This window comes from Dipodomys merriami, unplaced genomic scaffold (assembly GCF_024711535.1).
Source record: "Dipodomys merriami isolate MVZ:Mamm:240054 unplaced genomic scaffold, mDipMer1.0.p SCAF_2151, whole genome shotgun sequence".
NCBI classification, from domain to species: domain Eukaryota; kingdom Metazoa; phylum Chordata; class Mammalia; order Rodentia; family Heteromyidae; genus Dipodomys; species Dipodomys merriami.
Genome location: NW_027203551.1, coordinates 29,803 through 52,056, shown reverse-complemented (window position 1 = coordinate 52,056; position 22,254 = coordinate 29,803). Strand labels below are relative to the sequence as shown.

The 22,254-nt window shown below is 37.8% G+C and overlaps 1 long non-coding RNA gene across 14 annotated transcripts in view; it reads right to left on the bottom strand.

Annotated features, from left to right (window-relative positions):
- Window positions 1-22,254, bottom strand: part of LOC138834462 (uncharacterized) — a 43,329-nt gene that overhangs the window by 17,756 nt on the left and 3,319 nt on the right. For 7 of the 14 annotated variants that reach the window (XR_011374120.1, XR_011374115.1, XR_011374119.1 and 4 more), the window contains 6 exons: window positions 9,534-9,735; window positions 9,135-9,274; window positions 8,891-9,040; window positions 4,272-4,354; window positions 3,308-3,447; window positions 2,218-2,321 (listed from right to left, as the gene is read on the bottom strand). This is a non-coding gene — a long non-coding RNA (uncharacterized lncRNA). Of the gene's footprint in view, window positions 1-2,217; window positions 2,322-3,307; window positions 3,448-4,271; window positions 4,355-8,890; window positions 9,041-9,134; window positions 9,275-9,533; window positions 9,736-12,402; window positions 12,505-22,254 lie in introns of all 14 variants that reach the window. The other 7 variants (XR_011374121.1, XR_011374122.1, XR_011374116.1 and 4 more) reach the window with 7 other exon arrangements.

Here is a 22,254-nt window from a genome sequence, read left to right as displayed (position 1 = left end):
TTAGGAAAATGAACCCTTAGATATGTATTTTAATGTTTTTTTTCTTTCATGCATTTGTTTCTAATGCATTTGTAAGATTATTTCTTTGTTGCTTTGTATGTCCCTCCCCCACAGGATAACCCCTGCTTTCACTATATTTGATGTCAGTATAACTTGTGGAGGAGATGGAGAAAAACAAGTCGTTTAAGGATACAGGTGGACCTGTTGCAACAATGAGAAGTACAAGTTGTCATGTCGAAAATGAGCTTTACAACGTTGGTGTGGGGGTGGGAGGTGGGAGGATTGGGTTGGAGGGTGGGGAGGAGGCTGGGAAGGGATGTGAAGTGTAAACAAAGGAGGAGGCTGCAATGCTTGATAAGAAATGCACGAATTATCCTGCGCATGTAATTGTAACCCCTCTGTACAGTATGTTCACAAAAATAAAAAAAAAATAAAATAAAATACCATGGCAAGGGCACTGAAAACCAGTGAAATAGAAATCTCCCTTTTATTTTACTGCAAGTCTTCAGAAATACAAGAGAAGCCTCATTGGTCTAAAGACTGTAACAAGAGTATTGTTTCATTAGGAGATAATGGTGTTTTTCAGCCACTGTCTTCTTCTAATACATGGAACAGATTTTAGTAAATATTGCGCAATTGATTCTGTACAACTTAAAATTTTGAGGCATGGAGTAAAACCAGATCTTTGGAATCAAGAATCAAAAATAGAGCAGTATAACTTGGCAGAGTTAAAGAGGGAACAAGAAACAAAGGAAGTAAACAAGAACGAATAAGGGAAGGGCTAAGAAAATATTATAAGTAAAAGAATCAACACATTAAAAAACTGAAGCCTATCAAAATACATCGAAGTATCCTATTGACTTGGTCAACCCTTCTACATTTAGTTCTATCCTAGTTATTATGGCTGCTCAGTCTCTGAAAGCTCAGATCTACAATGTTTAGAATTAAGAAGTAAATTGATACAATATAAAAAATAGGAAAGTAGCACATTTTTTTTCATTTGCAACTTATTCACATCCTTCAAATTTAAAATACATAATGGGAAAATACAGTTAAATAATTACCTGGTAGAGCCAATAAAATTTGACTCAGTTTGGGGGAAAAGATTAAGGTGGTTATGGATTTAGAATTTCTTACAATGACATTATGTACAAGACATTATGTCGAAAAATGAATCTTACAACTTTGGCGGGGGTGCGAGAGCACGGGATGGGAGGGCAGGGATGGTAAGGTGGAGGCAACAATGCTTAATAAGAATTGTACTCATGGGCTGAGAAGGTGGCTTAGTGGTAGAGAGCTTGCCTTGCATGCATGAGGCCCTGGGTTTGATTACTCAGCACCACATAAACAAAAAGAATAAAGCCGGAAGTGGTGCTGTGGCTCAAGTGGTAGAGCACTAGCTGTGAGCTGAAGAGCTGAGGGACAGTGCCAGGCCCAGAGTTCAGGCCCCATGACCGGACCACCCACCCAAAAAAAAGAATTGTACTCATTACCTTGCTCATGTAATTGTAACCCCTCTGTATGGTATTTTCACAATAATAAAAACTTATTACTAGTAAGTTTTAGCAATGTTTATCTTACATCTCTAATTTTGATGATCATCAAAAGAAGTCTGACTCTTAAAAGAACTTATGTTCTTATACAAATAGAATATTTATCTGAAAAGTAAAGCTTTCCTTTAAATGCTAATTTCTTCAATTGGCTACTTCATCATGAGATTTGAAGTTTATTGTCTTTCTTCTAGAGTTGATTTTTTGTTATCAGCAGTTATAAGAATAAGTCAAATGCATGATTTCAAAAGAACATCTGGATAGTAGAACATTTGCCTAGCACAAGTGAGAGGTCCTGAGTTTGATCCTCAGTAGCCCAAGAGAAGGTGGAGGAGGAAGATGTAGGCAGAAAGGGTGTAATGGGTGTGCAGAAGGATAAAAAGGAAGAGAAAGCAGAAGTAAAGCATCATATTATTCACTGTGAAACTGGTAGAAAAGCATGACCTTATTCTGTTATTTCTGCTGACACTATAAGCAGGAGGATTCATAGATTTCTCATAAGGAACAAAAGTGCTGAGCCATACCCAGGATTGGAAAAAGCAATTGTTCCTGTTTCCATCATGTTAAATGTTTGTATGTTGGTTACCCTGAGGATAATTTCTTTCAAAATTATCTCTATTTTTCCTGCAATTAACTTCATGTCTACGTATCTATAGGTTTAACTTACCTAGGTTTTAGTTTGATGTGTTTTCTCTCTTGAGTTGAAGAGGTAACTGTGAAGAGTATGGGGCTCTGAAATGGAATTAACTTTGTCCAGAATGTTATCTTGTGCTGTCAAAATAGTTACAATAAATATTTAAAGATCTGTGATGTATCATGCATCATATAGCAAGCAGCTAATGTATTAATGACATACTTCTGGTGTACATTAATGACTGAGATTTCTGATGTACTTATTAGTAAAGTTTTTTAATCTCTCTTGTGTACTTACTTGTAAAGTTTTTTTTACTGTCTTCAAGTATAGCTACATATGCATTTGTCTGACCATATATCATTGCAAGTATGGCTAATTTCTTAGGGTTCCTCATTACATGGTCATTTTATGGTACCTCCAAATTTTTTGGTTGTCAGAGCCAAGGGTGTTTTATTTCCCGTCTAACTGCCATGAATTCCCACAATGATGAAAACTCATTGGGTGGTTAGTTGAGATCCTCAGTAATCCGTGGCTTATATTTACATTTTTCTCTTAAGAAGAATTTTTTATTAATATCAGAACTTAATATTAATATTACAATATAATATAATCATATTATAATAACATTATTAGTATTGAGGCTTTTCTTGGCCATTCCTTGAGGATTTTCCTTGGAAATCTATTGTCTTTTTCTAGGTATAATTGTGTATCCTACCCCCAAGGATTTTGAGATCCAAGGTTTCAGAGATCCAAATTTCAAGCAAATCATTCAGAACTCTGTTTATATTGCCTACTTTTATATTAATTTACAGCACTATGCCTTCAAAATACTTTATAAATTTGCCCATTCTTCTGTCCTCAAGAATTTGGACAGGCTTTTAAACAATATCTTAGAAATCTATTCTCTTGGTGCTTTATGTACTACTTCACTTACCTTATTAGGATCTGTTAACCATAATCTTCTGGTACTATTGCTCTTATCTTTTTTCTAATCTTCTCTGTGGGGTATCATGTATCCCCTGAGGTGAGACCAATTTTAGGCCATATATGGTTCCCTCATCTGTCTCATCTTTCTTCCCAGACATAAGTATTAAGAACTAACTTAGCTAGTTTTCTTGCTCACCTGAATGATTTCTCAGTACAATGTAATTCAATAGTACATCTTACAGATGAATAATCAGAGATGTGTGATCTTAGATTTCCTTTTCTTCTTTCTGTTAAGTCAAATATATGCCTTCCCAGTTCTCCAAACCTCAAAACAATCTGTATAAAAAAATAAGGCATCAAAGGTATATGATAATTGGTTATTATTTTTCATGAAGTTTTTTTTTAATGACTGGTAGACAGGACAGACAGAAATGGCTGCCTTGCTTTTGAAGTTTTTTTTTTTTTTTTAATGACTGGTAGACAGGACAGACAGAAATGGCTGCCTTGCTTTCCCTTCATCTGGTTCACCTAATTCCATTTTGGACATTTTGAGATGTGTTATCACCTCAACCTACAGCTACATTCAGAAATCACTAATCATGGAAGTTATTTTGCTACTCTTATTCTGAATGATTATTCAATTATTTTACTGAATATCAATATAAGTTATGATATGCCACTTTCAAAATAAAGAACAGAAAACAATTATCACTCATACAATGCTATTCATTCATTAATCATTTAACAAATATATTTTGAACAGTTTTGTGGGTTGGGGGACATGGGTATATCTGCTGTACTGGAGCTTGAATTCCAGGCCTGGGTGCTGTCCCTGAGCTATTTTGCTTAAAGCTAAAGCTCTACTACTTGAGCCACTTCTGACTTTTACATAAGTTAATTAGATATAAGGGTCTCACAGGCTTTCCTGCTCAGTCTGGCTTTAAATTGTAATTCTCGGATCTCAGACTCCAGAGTGGCTAGGATTGCAAGAATGAACTATTGGGCCGAGCTGAGAGCTAGAGATATAGTGTTGAGCAAAAACATTATATCTAGTCTTATAAACTGTAAGTCTTCTACAGAAAAGGGTCATTAGACAATTACCACACAAAACAAGTAAAGAATAGCATTAATTCCACAAGGTGCAAAGCAATTGTACTCACCTATTCAAGTCCACAATTGAAGGGCAAGCTGATACAAAAAGTTTTCCCAACAGACAAGGAAAGTTTACAGGAACCCAGGAAGCCTGTGAATAACAACTTCCTTTAGATAGGTAGAGTTGAATATCAGCACTTTCCTGTTTCCTCTAAAGATGCTTTTGGTCTAAACCCTTTATCTCTGAGGAGTTAGGTGAGTCACAAAGGAATGGATTGGTCTCAGAGAGCCTTGTTTCCTAGTAGTGATCAAGAACCCTGAGTATCCCATGTTATAACCTCAGGTGAGGGATGTCTTTTTTATACTGTCCTGGAGCAGCTGGAGGTCTATAGACATAATGAGATAAGACAATATTCAGTAAGCTAGAAGACATTTATCTGCACTTGCTGTTAGCAAGGAAGCTTCTCCCCATAGTTTTCAAAGGTCTAGCCTCTCTAGAGTAGGTTCAGTTTTGGACAAGTGGGTGGAAGAGCCATGAAACCGGAGAATCAGCAGGAATTTTGCCAAAAAGAAATTGCCCATTCACTTTAGGGTGAAAAATGTATTTTAGTAAGACTTAGAAGAGTGTGGCTTCTCATCAGTGGCACAAGCTCAGCAGCATCATGGGACAAGCCACTGATACATGCTGCACTGCAGGAACTCCAAAACATGACAAGAAATGTTACAAATGCTATCATACATCATATCTTTTTTGTAATGTGTACAGAAAAGCTATATGCATATATAGAACCAGTAAGTAGTCTCTCTTGGGGCCAAGTATCAGAATGGGGTTTGCCACATTGACCCCAAGATGGGATGCATCATAATTGCATGGGGTATGGCATGGTAGGGTATGTCTGTAATCTAGGCTATTAAAAAATTAGAGGCAGAAAGAATTACTTGAGCCCAGGAACATAAGCCTAGCCAAATATAACATAAGCCAGACAAACAGCAAACAAAAAAGCATTAGTAGCTCCCCAACTGGCAGGGTAAAGAGGCTTCATGGAGGCAGTACAGGTACCAGTCCTTGTCTTTAATTGTTCCAGTCCAGGGACCACACATGAGAGTAATGAAGCCTTTCGATCTGTGAAGATTTGGCCTGAATTATCACAGCATGTAGCACCTAAAATGCATGACCAGTAATAAAACTGCACCATTATATACATCTAATCCAGATAAGCTTTCAGAGAGCAAAAATATTTTTAAAAATACAGAAAAGAAATTCAAATAAACACATGCTCCACTTTTGTATTCTTATTTATTATCTCAGTAGCAAGTTCATAAATAGATGAGGGAGCCATCTGGGGTAGAAATGATAAAGGAATGAAATAGAAGGAAAAAGTTGTTTTTTCTGACTACATTGCCTTATATTTTGTAACGAAAGATCTTCTCAGTCTATGTACTCTCTCAGAAGTTCGTATACAGAACCTTCTATAGAGGAGAAAGAAGATCAACTGACTTGTCTGGATGGGATCCTTACAGATCCCATTTCTCCTAAGCTGGTGGGTCTTAGGATTCTTGCACTGCATATGGAAAAGTCAGACCCATAAAAATACATACTTATATCTATTTTTTTCCAAAAACTTCCATGTATTTATTACTCAGTTCATTCTTAGAGCAAAGTAAAAGAAAAAGGGAAATCAGACTTTTAATTTAAACTACAAATATTTCTGGGTAGTATTAAATATTTCAGTCTGAATTATGTAGAGCATAAATATTTATGAATTATCTTGATTCTTCTCCAATGTAGGAGTTGTGCATAACTTTGTTATGAGCTTTGTATTTTTTTTCTAAAACCATTGGAAAATGGGCCATGTTTGCTTTTGTTTCTTGAATGACTACACTCACTTCATCCTGACAGTCTTTGTAAAAAGACCTGGTAAACAGCCCTTTTAAATATATACATCATGTTGAACGCATAGAAAAACATATCTATTGAAAGTTAAAAATCCATTGTTGTTCTATGTTAAGCAAATCAAACAAATTTGTCACACAATACCCAGTCTTTATAAATTGGTTCTAAATTGATACACTAAAAAAAATCTAGTGATTTTTCATTGTTTATATGGTGAATTTGTCTAAGTTGTCAAATCCCTTTGATTTCTTTTAATTTTATGTCCAAGACTGGAACTCTAAATCAGTATATTCTGCTTTCGCTCATTGGCTCTACCAACTAATCCAAGCTTCCAACCTCAATTTAATCCCCTTTAAAATAAGAATAACTGATTTAGGAGTTACTCTTTTGCTTACTTCTGTTTTTTTCTATAATGTTAAATAATTTTTGATGCAGTTAAATCATATTTCCATTGTTAAAAATGTTTTAGGATGTTGTTCCATTACATAATCCCTGTACTTGGTTTTCTAGAATGATTCTTAAATAACTCTAGTCATTTTAGTTGGACAGAAAGCTCTACAAACTGAGATTTTAACATATATCAAGTATGACTCTATAATCCACAAATCAAACTAATAGATTGAAAGCCAATAAGAGTCAAATTGTAGGTTACTGTCTAAGAACTTGGAAAAATCACCAGGATTGTTATGATGTTGAAAAGATTACGTTACTGCATTGTTGGTGGGATTGTAAACTTGTTCAACCACTTTGGCAAGTAGTATGGAGGTTCCTCAAAAGACTCCACATAGAGCTCCCCTATGACCCAGCAATCTCACTTTTGGGCATTTAACCAAATGTTTACAAACAAGACCACACTAAAGCTACCAGCACAACTATGTTTATTGCAGCATTATTTACTATAGCTAAGATATGGAACCAACCCAGATGCACCACAGTAGATGAATGGATCAAGAAAATGTGGTATATATACACAATGGAATTCTATGCCTCCAGCAGAAAGAACAACATTGCCCCATTTGTTAGGAAATGGAAAAACTTGGAAAAAAATTATATTATGTGAAGTAAGCCAGGCCCAAAGAAACATAGGTCCCATGGTATCCCTTATTTGCAATACCTAGTATATGTCTGAGTCACGCAGAAAAGGTCGATTAAGGTGATGTTAGGGAAATGAACCCTAAGATATGTATTCAAATGTTTTTTTTCTTTCATGCGATTGTTTCTAACACATTTATAAGATTATTTCTTTGTTGCTTTGTATGTCCCCCTCCCCCATAGTATAACCCCTGCTTTCACTGTATTTGATGTCGGTATAATTTGTGGAGGGAAAGGATAAAAACAAATCATTTAAATAGGGATACAGGTGGACCCATTGCAACAGTGAGATGTACAAGTAATTATGTCGAAAAGGAACTTTACAACTTTGGTGCAGGGGGGTAGCAGGGAGCATTGGGTGGGGGATGGGGGGAGGATGGGAAGGGATGGGAAGGGGAAACAAAGGAGGAGGCTACAATACTTGATAAGAAATGTACTCATTGTCTTGCCCATGTAATTGTATCCCCTCTGTACAGTATTTTCACAGTAAAAAGAAAAGATTAGATGATAAAAATGTATTTCAAGTTGTTTAGCATGATTTGTCTAGGCACCAGAGTTCTGTGAGGGGGAAAAAAGGAAATCTATGTTGAAGTTCACATAGATATATAAAAAGTGCTTCAAGTTTATTAGGCATAAAGCCAATAGGCCCCAAAATAAAGTTTAATTATAAAGCCAAGCTGGATATGAAAAACAATGAGGTAAAGTAGAAAATTCTTGAAGGAAATTAATATATAACTGAAATGGCTTCTGGAGCTTTTAAAAAATTATAACTGGCAGACTAAACTAGAAATCAATCATCTTATAAATATGTTAGAAACAATAGCAAGAAAGAAAAACAATTTAAGTCCTTATCTTGAGGTAAATGCTTGATAAGAAATGTACTCATTACCATGCTCATGTAATTGTAACCCCTCTGGTATGGTATTTTCACAGTAAAAACAAAACTTATTAATAAAAAATCAATCAATTGCCTTTAAATCAAACATTGGTTATTCTTCATCAGAAGTTCTTAAAACATGACTGGTGCATATTGTAGAAGGCATGAAATTTTTGTTTTGCTGTTTTCTGGCCCTTCTATACCATTAGGGATACTGTATTATTCTTTGTGTAATCACCTCAAATCCAGATTACTTTAGAATTATTCAACTTGGAAGTTCCTTTGCTATACTCATATCCTGACACACTCTTTAACTATTCTATACTGAGTATTGATATAGTGAAAAATATTCCAGTGTTAAAATAATAAAACAAATAAGCTACCACTAAATGAGAGCTATTCATTCACAATTCAATTAACAAATTATTTTAGGCAGTTTTATATACATAGCCTCTGCTAAGGGCTAAAGAAACAATGATGACCAAGACAAAGGTTATTTCTAGTCTTGTGAGCTGTAAAGTTTTGTATGGAAAAGAGACACTATGCTGGTAGCTCATGCCTATGGTCCTAGCTACTCAAAGCCTCATGTGGTAGAGAACTAGACATCACACACACACACACACACACACACACACACACACACACACACACACACACACACACACACACACACACACAACAACCTCAGGGACACTTTTCCAATCCTTAGTTCAAGCCCCAATAATGGTACTAAAGAAAGAAAGAAATAAGAGGCACAAAAAAATATCACACAACCCACATGACTGACATTGTTACACAGCAAGGAAGGAAAAGAAGGTACTCACCTATTCAGATCCACAGTCTAAGAACAAGTTGGTGAAAAAGTGTTCCCAGAAGACCAAACAGGAGACCCAAGAAACTTCCCAATAGCAACCTCTTATGGGTAGGCACAGTTAAGTATCACATCTTCCTTCTTGCTCTGAAGAATGCTATGACTAATTACAGAAAACCTAATGGGTTAGGTGATTCACAAAGGAATAGAATGTTCACAGATACCTTCTATAGTTTTCCAGTAGTGTTATCAAGTACCTTGAATAGGTCTGGGAAGTTGACTCAGTGGTAGAGTGTTTGCCTTGCATGCATGAGTCCCTGGTTTCATCTCATCAGCACCACATAAGCAGAAAAAAGCTGGAAGTGGTGCTGTGGCTCAAGCCACTCAAGCTGAAGAGCTGAAGGACAACACCCAGGCCCAGAGTTCAGGCCCCACAACCAACAACAAATAAAAAAGAAACGTCAGTAGTCCAATGTAATACCTTCAGATCAGAAATATCTTTTTCAGTTATCCTCAACACTGAACAACTCTACAGCCAGGGAATGTGTGGAGGCTGAGCAGGCAGTATTTGAAGGAGGAAGGACCATGCCTCCTGCATCTTTTACAGCAATTATATTCAAAACATAATAAAACTTCAGTAACAAAAAAAGAAATACCTTTTCTCATGATACTTGCATAGCTGGAGGACAGCTACACAAAATCCAACACAAAACATAAGTAAGAAATCCTTTCCTTGTTGTGCTTCACTATCCAGGCTTCTCTAAGGTGAACTCAGTTTTGCCTATTCCCCAGTCGATAGAGAAGCCATGAGTCAGGAGCAAGGGCACGACTTTTGCCAGAAAAAGGACTGCCAGTTTCCTTTAAGGAGAGAGGACAAAATAGGTCAGAGGAAAAGTGTGTTAAGAAATAATGTGAAGTCCCATGGTTTCCCTTATTTGCAATATATAATATATATATGAGTCAAGCAGAAAAGATCAGATAAAGTGATGTTAGGAAAATGAACCCTTAGATATGTATTTTAATGTTTTTTTTCTTTCATGCATGTGTTTCTAACGCATTTATAATATTATTTCCTTGTTGCTTTGTATGTCCCTCCCCCACAGTATAACCCCTGCTTTCACTATATTTGATGTCAGTATAACTTGTGAAGGAGATGGGGAAAAACAAGTCGTTTAAGGATACAGGTGGACCTGTTGCAACAATGAGAAGTACAAATTGTCATGTCGAAAATGAGCTTTACAATGTCGGTGCAGGGGTGGGGGGAGGGGAGGGGAAGAATTGGGAATGGGGGGAGGGGGAGGCTGGGAAGGGATGTGAAGGGTAAACAAAGGAGGAGGCTGCAATGCTTGGTAAGAAATGTGCGCATTATCCTGCCCATGTAATTGTAACCCCTCTGTATAGTATGTTCACAAATAAAATTAAATTAAATTAAAAAAAAAAGAAATAAGGTGAAGACTGGTTTCTCATCAGTGGAATGTGTTTACAGCCATGAAGTACAACCCTGTATAAATGCTGTACTATGGAGGAACCAATAGACAGCTGTCTATTTGCCTATGTGCAAATGGGGATTGGCTACAATGAACATAAGATCATATTATAGAATGATTAAAAAGAATTCTTTTATTAATTTTTTTTTGTCAGTCGTGGGGCTTGAACTCTGGGCCTGGGCGCTGTCCCTCAGCTCTTCAGCTCAAGGCGAGCACTCTACCACTTGAGCTACAGAGCCACTTCTGGTTTTCTGGTGGTTTATTGGAGATAGGAGTCTCACGGTCCCTCTTGCCCGGGCTGGCTTTGAACCGCGATCCTCAGATCTCAGCCTCCTGAGTAGCTAGGATTACAGGTCTGAGCCACCAGCACCCGGCTATTAATAAGTTTTTTTTTGTGAAAATACTGTACAGAGGGGTTACAATTACATGAGCAAGGTAAAGGTAATGAGTATGTTTCTTATCAAGCATTGTTGCCTCCTCCTTTGTTTCCCCTTACCATCCTTGCCCTCCTACTCCCCTGCCTCACCCCACTCTACACCCCCTTCCACTAATGCCCCACACAAACATGCCAAAGGGAACCAGGCACCAGTAGCTCAAACTTGTAATCTTAGCTACTTAGGAGACTGAAATCTAAGGATCAACATTCTAAACCAGCCCAGTCTGTAAGAACCTGATCTCCAATTAACCACCAAATGGCTGGATGTAGAGCTGTGATTCAAGTGGTAGAGCACTAGTCCTGACCAAAATAGTTGAGGGACAGTGCCCAAGGTCTGAGATTAATCTCTAAGACCAACATACCCACACACACACACACACACACACACACACACACACACACACACACACACACACACACACACACACACACACAAACACATAAACACACACACACACACACACCAAAAAACTGGATTGAGCCTAACATGGTAGGGGTGTTCCTATAGTCCCAGGTGCACAAAAAGCTGAGAAACTAGAAATAATTGAGACCTTGTACTAAAATGAACAGCAAACAAAAGGCATTAGTTGTTCCCCACCTCAGCTGGAGGGCCCCTATGGTAATAGTTTAGATAAAAGAATGATCTCTGTCTAGTTCAGCACAGATACTACACAGTGAGTAAATAAGTCTTTAGATGATTACACATAGGGCTTTCAGTCATCACAGTGTGTATCAGCCAGCATTAGTGATCCAGAACCTCAAACGCTCCATTATGTACATCTATGCTGACAAAGCTTTCAGATGATGTAGCCCAGAAAATATCTGATAGCCATTGTCTAGAAACTCACTAAAGTATTAAATAATACCTGTCTTGAATTTCTGATTCATAAAATTATGAGCAAATAGTTGTTTTAAACTGCTAGGATTTGGGTAATTTGTTACATGGCAGAAGCCAGGTGAAGGGAAGTGATAGGGTAGAGAGGAAGGTTAACCAAGAGTTAAGTCCTAAAAGATAGTTAAGTCTTCATGTTAGCTGAGAGATGTGGTTCATTATACTACTTCACTACTTCTGTTAATACCTTAATTTTGGCTTTGTAAAACACACTGACATAACCATATTATATACAGCATATTACAATATAGTACAAAATTATAATCACCCCATTTTGTTTATAATCAAAACTATTATCAGCCTATATTAGAATGTTGCAAATTCTACCAACATTTCACAGATTTTTTCAAGTAAAAGATTTTAAAAAGGGGGATTGTCCCCCAACAAAAAATCTTCAAAGAAACAACTGTCCAATAAATAAGTGGGCTAAAGATTTAAAGAGAGATGTTAAGGGAAGATGGCGGAGGAGAAGCTGGAATCTGAACAAGCTCTCGCATAGAAAGGAGTTTTAGAGTTCCAGTGAACAGTCCTAAGCCAGAGAATCACACCAAGTGTGTCATCACAGGACAGAGAGTTAGACAAGAGAGGGGAAACCAAGGAAACGCAGCAGCTGCCGCTCCGGCGGCGGGGCCGCGGCACCAAGGAAACGCAGCAGCTGCCGCTCCGGCGGCGGCGCCGCGGCGGCGGCGACCACCGCCGCGGAGACATACCTGAGACACAGAGAGTCGGGGACGAAGGAGCCAGACGCAGCGGACGAGCAGATTCTACTCAACACCAACAAGAACCGACAAGGAGCGAACATCTTCATCCTGCTGTTTGCAGACCAGAGACGACCCAGGATCCAAGACTCGGCGTGAGTACAAGCCCGACATCCTCACTCCTCAGGGAGCAGAGGAGGGAAGGCCACCCCTCCCCCCCCAGCACCGGTGATCTGCATCTTGGATACCGACAAAGTTCGGAGGAGCTGCTAGCTCCACCTCAGGCCTTGGAATAAAATGAGTCATTTAGCAGGTCACAAGAACTTAACGGCGAAGTGACCTGCCAGACTCAGCTCCATCCAGGGAAAAGTCACCCAGCTCAGGCTCCAGCCATCGGAGTGCCTTGCTTCACTGGGTAACCAGAGCCAGAGGCTGCCCCTCCCTCTAGCAGCCTCGACAATCAATTGAAAAACAGAAACCCTGAGAATGGCTCCAGGCTGGGCGCTGTGAGCTTTATCACAAAATAGCCCCAGGGAAAAGCTACTGTATATTGAAAGGCCTCAACTCTACCCAGAACCTAGCCTCATCACCACATCCCCCTCTTTTGTGACTCTCAAAGCAGACCACCCTCCCAGAAAACTAACCTGGGAGGGGGATCTCAAAATCTTGGGTAAAGCAGAGCATTTTTCTGCCTCTTCCAACCAACCGACTTAAGAAACCAATCAAGCCACAGGACCTCAAGCTGACCAGAGACTCCAACAAGAGACTGGTTGCAGACAAAAGGGAGATACAGGATTCTTCCCACTCCTCCCCCCCCAAAAAAAAAAATCAAAAGACTTTTTTTTCTTTTTCTTTTTCTTTTTTTTTTCTTTTTCTTTCTTTTTTCTTTTTTTCTTCTTCTTCTTCTTTTCTTTTTTTTTTTGCTTGTTTTTTGTTTTTTGTTACCATATATATATATATATATATATATAAATTTTTTTCCCTTCTAAAACTTTTATTAATCTTTAATCTTTGCCTCTTCTGAAAAAATAATTGTTTTCCAGTAACCTTTTTTTTTTTCTCATCTTATAATTTTTATTTTAGGAATACGTGAATAAGAGTTTTCCTTTCTTTTCTTGTCTTCTTTCTCTTTTTCTTTCTTTCTTAATTATCTTTTTGTTTTTTATCTAGCTCTACTGAACTTCTGATATATTCTTCTCCCGTTCCCATCCTTAAAGCTTTTCACAACTCCTCTATGTCCCTCCCCTTCTCTGAACATATTCACATTCCTCTCTAAATAGACGGTCTTTTAACCTCTATAATAACATTAATTTTTACATTTCTATTCTTTTTCTAGTCTCTCTTTATTCCCCTTTCCGTCTCTTCTTTTTCTCTCTCTCTCTACTTGCATCCTACCCAACTCATTTCCTGCACTGTGATTAGGACATAGTTAACTCTCCCTGTGCCTCCCCACACCAATCTATTCCTATTTTTTACCCACATCTCTCCCTAATCCTAATAATTTCTGGTTTTCCAAATTCTTTTCTGCGGTTCGAAGTCCTTTAACATATAGTCGTTTGATGTTGAATAGATGTATCTGTTGAACTAGATTGTATCTGTAGACTATTGACTGTACAAATGCAAACTTTGGTTGATGGTTGCCTTAAGATAGTGTTCTAGCACAAAACTGGTGCAATCTTTATCTCAAATGGGCCGAGTAAGCCGGAAAAACACAAGAAAAATGGCAAATTCGGGTATCTCAATTCCCAACCTTGATAATCAGGGATTAGAACAGATAAAGAATAATCCAGAGGAGAGTTCCCAAATAGCTCTACAAACACTAAGAGCAAACATGATAAATGAGAAGTTTGACAATGTACAAAGGACTCTGTATGAGCGTGATAGGGAGAGAGAGGAGGCATCCCAGAAGATTATACAGGAATATCATAAGCGTGAGGAAGCTTCTCAAAAACTGATACAGGATTTGCGTGAACAACTTGAGAATACTCAAAGAGAAAGGGAGGAATGGCGTGAGCAGGCAGAGAACACTCAAAGAGAACTGCAGGAATCCCACAGAAGGGAGGAAACTAATCAAAGAGTAATTCACGAATTAAGAGACCAGGTAGAGAATACACAAAGATCACTAAAGACATTCATGGAATCCATTAACAAAGAGCTGAAGGAAGTCAGGGAGACCACAAAGGGAATGCTGAATGGAACCCAACAGAAGGAATGGGAGTCCAAAGAAACCATAACCAATCAACTAAGTGATTTGAGAACAAACACTGAACACCAAATTAAGGAAGTAAAGAAATTCATACAAGACCTAAAACAGAGCTTCAACAAAGAACTTGAAGCCATCAAAGCTGACCAATTAGAAGGAAAAGAGATAAAAAACAAAGTAGAGAGTCTTGACAACAGGTTAGACCATGCACAAGATCGAATCTCAGGGATTGAAGACAGCCTAGATATTATAGAGAAAGAACATACAACCATCCAAGACAAGTCCAAGAAATATGATAGGTCTATCCAACACCTGGAAGACACCATCAGGAGGCCCAATCTAAGGATAATGGGTGTAGAGGAGCACCTAGAAACAGAAGTTAATGGTCTAGGAAATTTGTTTAACAGGATCCTAGCAGAGAACTTCCCAAACATACAAAAAGAGAGGCCTATTCAGATACAAGAAGCTTTTAGAACCCCAAATAGACCAGACCAGAATAGGACATCCCACCGTCACATTATAATCCACACAGGATCAACCCAGACCAAGGAAAAGATCCTTAAAGCTGTCAAGGAGAAAAGGTTAATCACCTATAAAGGGAAACGAATTAGAATTACCTCAGATTTCTCAGCAGAGACAATCAAAGCAAGAAGAGCCTGGAATGACGTATGCCATGCCCTAAAAACAAACAACTATCAACCAAGAATACTGTACCCAGCTAAACTCTCCTTCATAACTGAAGGCCAAATAAAAACCTTCCATAGCAAAGAAAAATTGAAACAATACATCTCCACCAAACCAGCCCTGCAAAAGATTCTTAAAGATGTCCTACACATAGAAAACCAACAAGAACGCAACAAAGGCCAAGAAACTGCACCCAAACTGAGAATCCAAGAACCTTAGGAAGAACCCAGATTTCACAGCCCCCAAGAAGGTGGATAACATGGCAGGAACTCCCAAATACCTCTCAGTCCTATCTCTTCACGTTAACGGACTGAACTCTCCAATTAAGCGACATAGACTGTCTAGTTGGATTAAAAAACAAGACCCTTCTATCTGCTGCCTGCAGGAGTCACATCTTGCCCGTAAAAACAAACACATTTTCAAGGTTAAAGGCTGGAACAAAATCTACCAAGCAAACGGCCCTCATAAACAGGCGGGAGTTGCAATCCTAATATCAGATAAAATAGACTTCAAATTAAAATTCGTGAGAAGAGATAAAGAAGGTCGCTACATACTAATTAAAGGATCTCTCCTTCAGGAGGATATTACAATTCTAAATATCTATTCGCCAAACAATGGAGCACCCAAATTTATCAAAGAAACACTACTTTCCCTCAAATCCAATATAGATCCAAAGACATTAATTGTTGGGGATTTTAACACACCACTCTCCCCACTAGATAGATCAACTCGGCAAAAACTCAACAGAGAAACCGCAGATCTAAACAGCTGCATAGATCAACTAGACTTAACAGACATTTACCGAACATTTCACCCAGCAGCATCAGAATACACGTTCTTCTCAGCAGCACATGGAACGTTTTCTAAAATAGATCACATTTTAGGCCACAAAGCAAACTTGTCTAAATTCAGAAACATTGAAGTTATACCTTGCATTCTCTCTGACCACAAGGGAATAAAATTAGAACTCAACACCAAAAGCCACCAAAGAAAGTCCGGTATCACATGGAGGCTGATCAACACACAGCTGAATCATGAGTGGGTCATGGAAGAGATTAGAAAGGAAATTCAAATGTTCATGCTATTCAACAAAAATGAACACACAAATTACCAGCTCCTCTGGGACACAGCAAAGGCAGTACTCAGAGGCAAGTTTATAGCTCTGAGCTCCTACATCAACAAATTGGAGAGATCGGAAACTAACAATTTAATGACACATCTAAACCTCCTTGAAAAAGAGCAGCAAGATAAACCCCAATCCAGTAGACGGAAAGAAATAATCAAAATTAAATCAGAATTAAATGAATTAGAATCCAAAAAAACTATAGAAAGAATCAACAAAACAAAGAGTTGGTTCTTCGAAAAACTTAACAAAATTGATAGACCCTTAGCAAACCTTATCAGAAAAAGGAGAGAACACACCCAAATTAATAAACTCAGAGATGAGAATGGAAACATCACCACGGAAACAACCAAGATTCAGAACATTATAAGGGAATACTTCTCAAAACTTTATGCTAATAAGTTTGAGAACTTGACAGAAATGGACCTTTTCCTAGCAAATATTGACATGCCAAAACTAAACCAAGATGAGTTAAACCAGCTTAACAGGCCCATATCAAGCATTGAAATAGAAACAGCAATAAGAGACCTCCCAGCTAAGAAAAGTCCAGGACCAGATGGTTTTACAGCGGAATTTTACAAGGCCTTCAAAGCAGAGCTCACACCAATACTCCTCCAACTCTTCAATGAAATTGAAAGAGAAAGCTCACTACCGAACACATTCTATGAAGCCATCATAACCCTCATCCCAAAACCAGGCAGGGACTCATCAAAGAAAGAGAACTATAGATCCATTTCTTTGATGAACATTGATGCAAAACTTCTCAACAAAATTTTGGCCAATCGACTTCAACAATTCATCCAAAAAATCATACACCATGATCAAACAGGATTCATTTCAGGGATGCAAAGCTGGTTCAATATATGCAAATCAATTAATATTATTCATCACATCAACAGGAGCAAGAATAAGAACCACATGGTTATCTCAATAGATGCAGAAAAAGCATTTGACAAGATCCAACACCCCTTTATGATGAAGGTTCTGGAAAAATTAGGAATCCATGGAACATTCCTCAATACAATAAAGGCTGTATATGACAAACCTACAGCCAGCATTATACTCAATGGTGAAAAACTAAAGCCATTTCCTCTTAACTCAGGAACAAGACAAGGATGCCCACTCTCTCCACTTCTCTTCAATCTAGTATTAGAATGCCTAGCTACAGCAATAAGACAAGATGCAGACATAAAGGGGATCCAAATAGGGAAAGAAGAAATAAAACTCTCCCTCTTTGCATATGACATGATCTTGTATTTAAAGAATCCCATAGACTCCACTCCCAAATTACTCAAGCTGATTCAAAACTTTGGCAAAGTAGCAGGTTATAAAATTAACCCCCCAAAATCAATGGCTTTTCTATATGCCAACAATGAGAAAAGTGTGGCTGAAATTAGGAAAGCAACTCCATTTGTAATAGCCCCACAAAAAATAAAATACCTAGGAATTAACTTAACCAAAGAAGTGAAGGACCTCTATGATGAAAACTTTAAAATCTTGAAAAAGGAAATCAACACAGAACTTAAAAAATGGCAAAACCTCCCATGCTCCTGGATTGGCAAGATTAACATCGTGAAAATGGCAATACTTCCCAAGGCTATCTACAAATTCAATGCGATACCTATCAAAATTACACCCTCATTCTTCAAGGAAATAGAGGAGGCAATCCAAAAATTCATATGGAACAATAAAAGACCCCGAATAGCAAAAACGCTCCTCAACGGAAAGAACACTGCTGGAGGAATATCAATACCAAATTTCAAACTCTACTATAAAGCCATAGTAATCAAAACAGCTTGGTATTGGCATAAGAACAGACCTCAGGACCAATGGAATAGAATTGAAAACCCAGAAATGAACCTACAGACCTATAGCCATCTAATCTTCGATAAGGAAGCTAAAACAATAGAATGGAAGAAAGACAGCCTCTTCAGTAAATGGTGCTGGCAAAATTGGTTAACTACATGTAGAAAACTAAAGCTAGATCCTTATATATCACCCTGCACCAGAATCAACTCCAAATGGATCAAAGACCTTGAACTCAAAGCAGACACTCTGAAAACATTACAGGATGGAATAGGAGAAACCTTAGGTCTCCTTGGCTCAGGCCGAAATTTTCTGAATAGAGACCCGGAAGCACAACAAATCAAAGAAAGATTGGACAAATGGGATTGTATACGGTTGCAGAGCTTCTGCAGGGCAAATGACATAGCTAGCAAGATCAATAGAAAGCCCACCGTTTGGGAGAAGATCTTTACTAGCCATACAACGGACAAGGGTCTCATATCTAAAATATACTTGGAACTCAAAAAATTAAACCACCCAACAACAAATCCTCAAAGAAACAACTGCCCAATAAATAAGTGGGCGAAAGACTTAAAGAGAAGCTTCTCTGAAGAAGAAACAAGGATGGCCAATAGACACATGAAGAAATGTTCAACATCCCTAGCCATAAAAGAAATGCAAATCAAAACAACATTGAGATATCACCTCACTCCAGTTAGAACAGCAAAAATCAAGAACTCTAACAACAACAGATGCTGGAGGGGATGTGGACAGAAAGGAACCTTACTTCATTGTTGGTGGGAATGTAAACTTGTTCAACCACTTTGGAAAGCAGTATGGAGGTTCCTCAAAAGACTTCACATAGATCTCCCCTATGATCCAGCAATCCCACTTTTGGGCATTTACCCAAATGTTTACAAACAAGACCACACTAAAGCTACCAGCACAACTATGTTTATTGCAGCATTATTTACCATAGCTAAGTTATGGAACCAACCCAGATGCCCCTCAGTAGATGAATGGATCAAGAAAATGTGGTATATATACACAATGGAATTCTATGCCTCCATCAGAAAGAATGACATTTCCCCATTTGTTAGGAAATTGAAAGGTTTGGAAAAAATTATATTAAGTGAAGTAAGCCAGGCCCAAAGAAGCATAGGTCCCATGGTTTCCCTTATTTGCAATATCTAGTATAGGTATGAGTCAAGCGGAAAAGGTCAGATAATGTGATGTTAGGAAAATGAACCCTTAAATATGTATTTTAATGTTTTCGTTTCTTTCATGCATGTGTTTCTAACGCATTTATAAGATTATTTCTTTGTTGCTTTGTATGTCCCTCCCCCACAGTGTAACCCCCGCTTTCACTATATTTGATGTCAGTATAACATGTGGAGGAGATGGGGACAAACAAGTCGTTTAAGGATTCAGGTGGACCTGTTGCAACAATGAGAAGTACAAAATGTCATGTCAAAACCAGCTTTACAATGTCGGTGTGGGGGGGAGGGGGGTATAATTGGGTGGGGGGAGGGGGGTATAATTGGGTGGGGGGAGGGGGGAGGCGGGGAAGGGAGGTGAAGGGTAAACAAAGGAGGAGGCTGCAATGCTTGGTAAGAAATGTATGCATTATCCTGCCCATGTAATTGTAGCCCCTCTGTACAGTATGTTCTCAAATAAAATAAAATAAAAATAAAAATAAAAAGAGAAGAAACAGGAACTAAGTGACATAGGGTTGACTGTATTGGTTTATAGAATATGCAAAGTGAGAACTTCACATAAACAGAGGAAAGAGTTTCCATCCAGATATATCTTTGTCAGCTGGAGACTTGACAGGTTAAGATAAACTTAACAGATCAATGTCTCTTCATCCTAATTGGAACTGAAAAAAAACCCAGTAATAAATGTTTACCTATCTACCAGGTCAGCACAGGCTACACACAGGAACTCAGAGTCGCCTATATCATAAAACAGTGAAAAAGCTATTTACTACAGTTTGGGGAGGTCCTTTATCAATTTTATGCTATTCTAGTAATGGCTTAATCTTTTAGCTTTGCATAAAAGATTTAAAACTGCCTTTTGAATGACCATCTATTTCACAAAGATTCCAGAGTTTAAACTTTTCACCTCTGGCTGCACAGAATGAATCAGTAGTACCTGAAATTTACTAACCACTTATAAACTAGGTATATGGAATGAAAGGGTACAGAATGTAATGCAACACAGGCAGGTTTCAGCAGCTCAGCGTGACATTTAGCCAGTGATACAAATTAAACAGCTAGGTGACATGGAAAGACCTAAACGAATCTAGCAAGGTGCTTATTCTTAAACCAAACAGAAGGAAGTTTGTCAGGTGAACGAACACAGCAACACTGTTATTTCAGAGGTCAGAAGGCTTGCTGTCCAAGCACCAGCTATGTCTGTACTTTCTAACATGCTTAATGCATGATACACACCACTATGTGCACAAGTACACACACTTACACACACACACATTGAAAAACCAGTTGCTTTCATTCTAGTAATTTTTATCTTTAGATGTTCTCTCACTTATTCAGAGTATTCTGAACTGTAAGAGACTTGAAAGCTACTATATTATCTAACAGAAGAAAGAAGAAAACTAAATTCCCATATCTTGGTTCTTTCACTATATTCTCAGAAGGGGATTTCGATATATATAAACATAAACTGCAGACTGTGAGTGTCCTGTAAATGTACAAGTCATTTTTACTTTCTTTCTTTTTTTTTTGGTCGGTCGTGGGGCTTGAACTCTGGGCCTGGGCATTGTCCCTCAGCTCTTCAGCTCAAGGATAGCACTCTACCACTTGAGCTACAGCACCACTTCCATATATATACATACATATACATATACATGTATACATATACAACATATGCATGTATATACATGTTATATATTATGTATGTATATCTACATATATGTTGCATGTGTTATATACATGTATATATGTTATACATACATGGATATATGTTATATACATATATACATGCATGCATAAACGTGTGTATATGTGCATACATACATAAACATGTGTGTATATACACATATATACATGTATACACACATATATACATATACATATATTCATACATCTATATCTTCTCCTGAAGTTGCTTTTTAATCAAAAAAAATGTTTAGACTTCAATTTTGTTAATTTTTTTGAAGAACCAACTCTTTGTTTTGTTGATTCTTTCTATAGTTTTTTTGGATTCTAATTCATTTAATTCTAATTTAATTTTAATTATTTCTTTCTGTCTACTGGATTGGGGATTATCTTGCTGCTCTTTTTCAAGGAGGTTCAGATGTCTCATTAAATTGTTGGTTTCAGATCTCTCCAATTTGTTGATGTAGGAACGCAGAGCTATAAACTTGCCTCTGAGTACTGCCTTTCCTGTGTCCCAGAAGAGCTGGTAATTTGTGTGCTCATTTTTGTTGAATAGCATTAACCTGTGAATTTCCTTTCTAATCTCTTCCATGACCCACTCATGATTCAGCAGTGTGTTGTTCAACATCCATGTGTTACCGGACTTTCTTTGGTGGCTTTTGGTGTTGAGTTCTAATTTTATTCCCTTGTGGTCTGAGAGAATGCAAGGAATAACTTCAATGTTTCTGAATTTAGACAAGTTTGCTTTGTAGCCTAAAATGTGGTCTATTTTAGAAAACGTTCCATGTGCTGCTGAGAAAAACGTGTATTCTGATGCGGTTGGGTGAAATATTTGTTAGATGTCTGTTAAATCTAGTTGATCTATGCAGTTGTTTAGATCTGTGGTTTCTCTGTTGAGTGTTTGCCAAGTTGATCTATCTAGTGAGGAGAGTGGTGTGTTAAAATCCCCAACAATTAATGTCTTTGGATCTATGTGGGATTTGAGGGAAAGTAGTGTTTCTTGGATAAATTTGGGTGCTCCGTTGTTTGGCATATAGATATTTAAAATTGTAATATCCTCCTGAAGGAGAGATCCCTTAATTAGTATGTGGCAACCTTCTTTATCTCTTCTCACAAATTTTAATTTTAAGTCTATTTTATCTGATATTAGGATTGCAACTCCCGCCTGT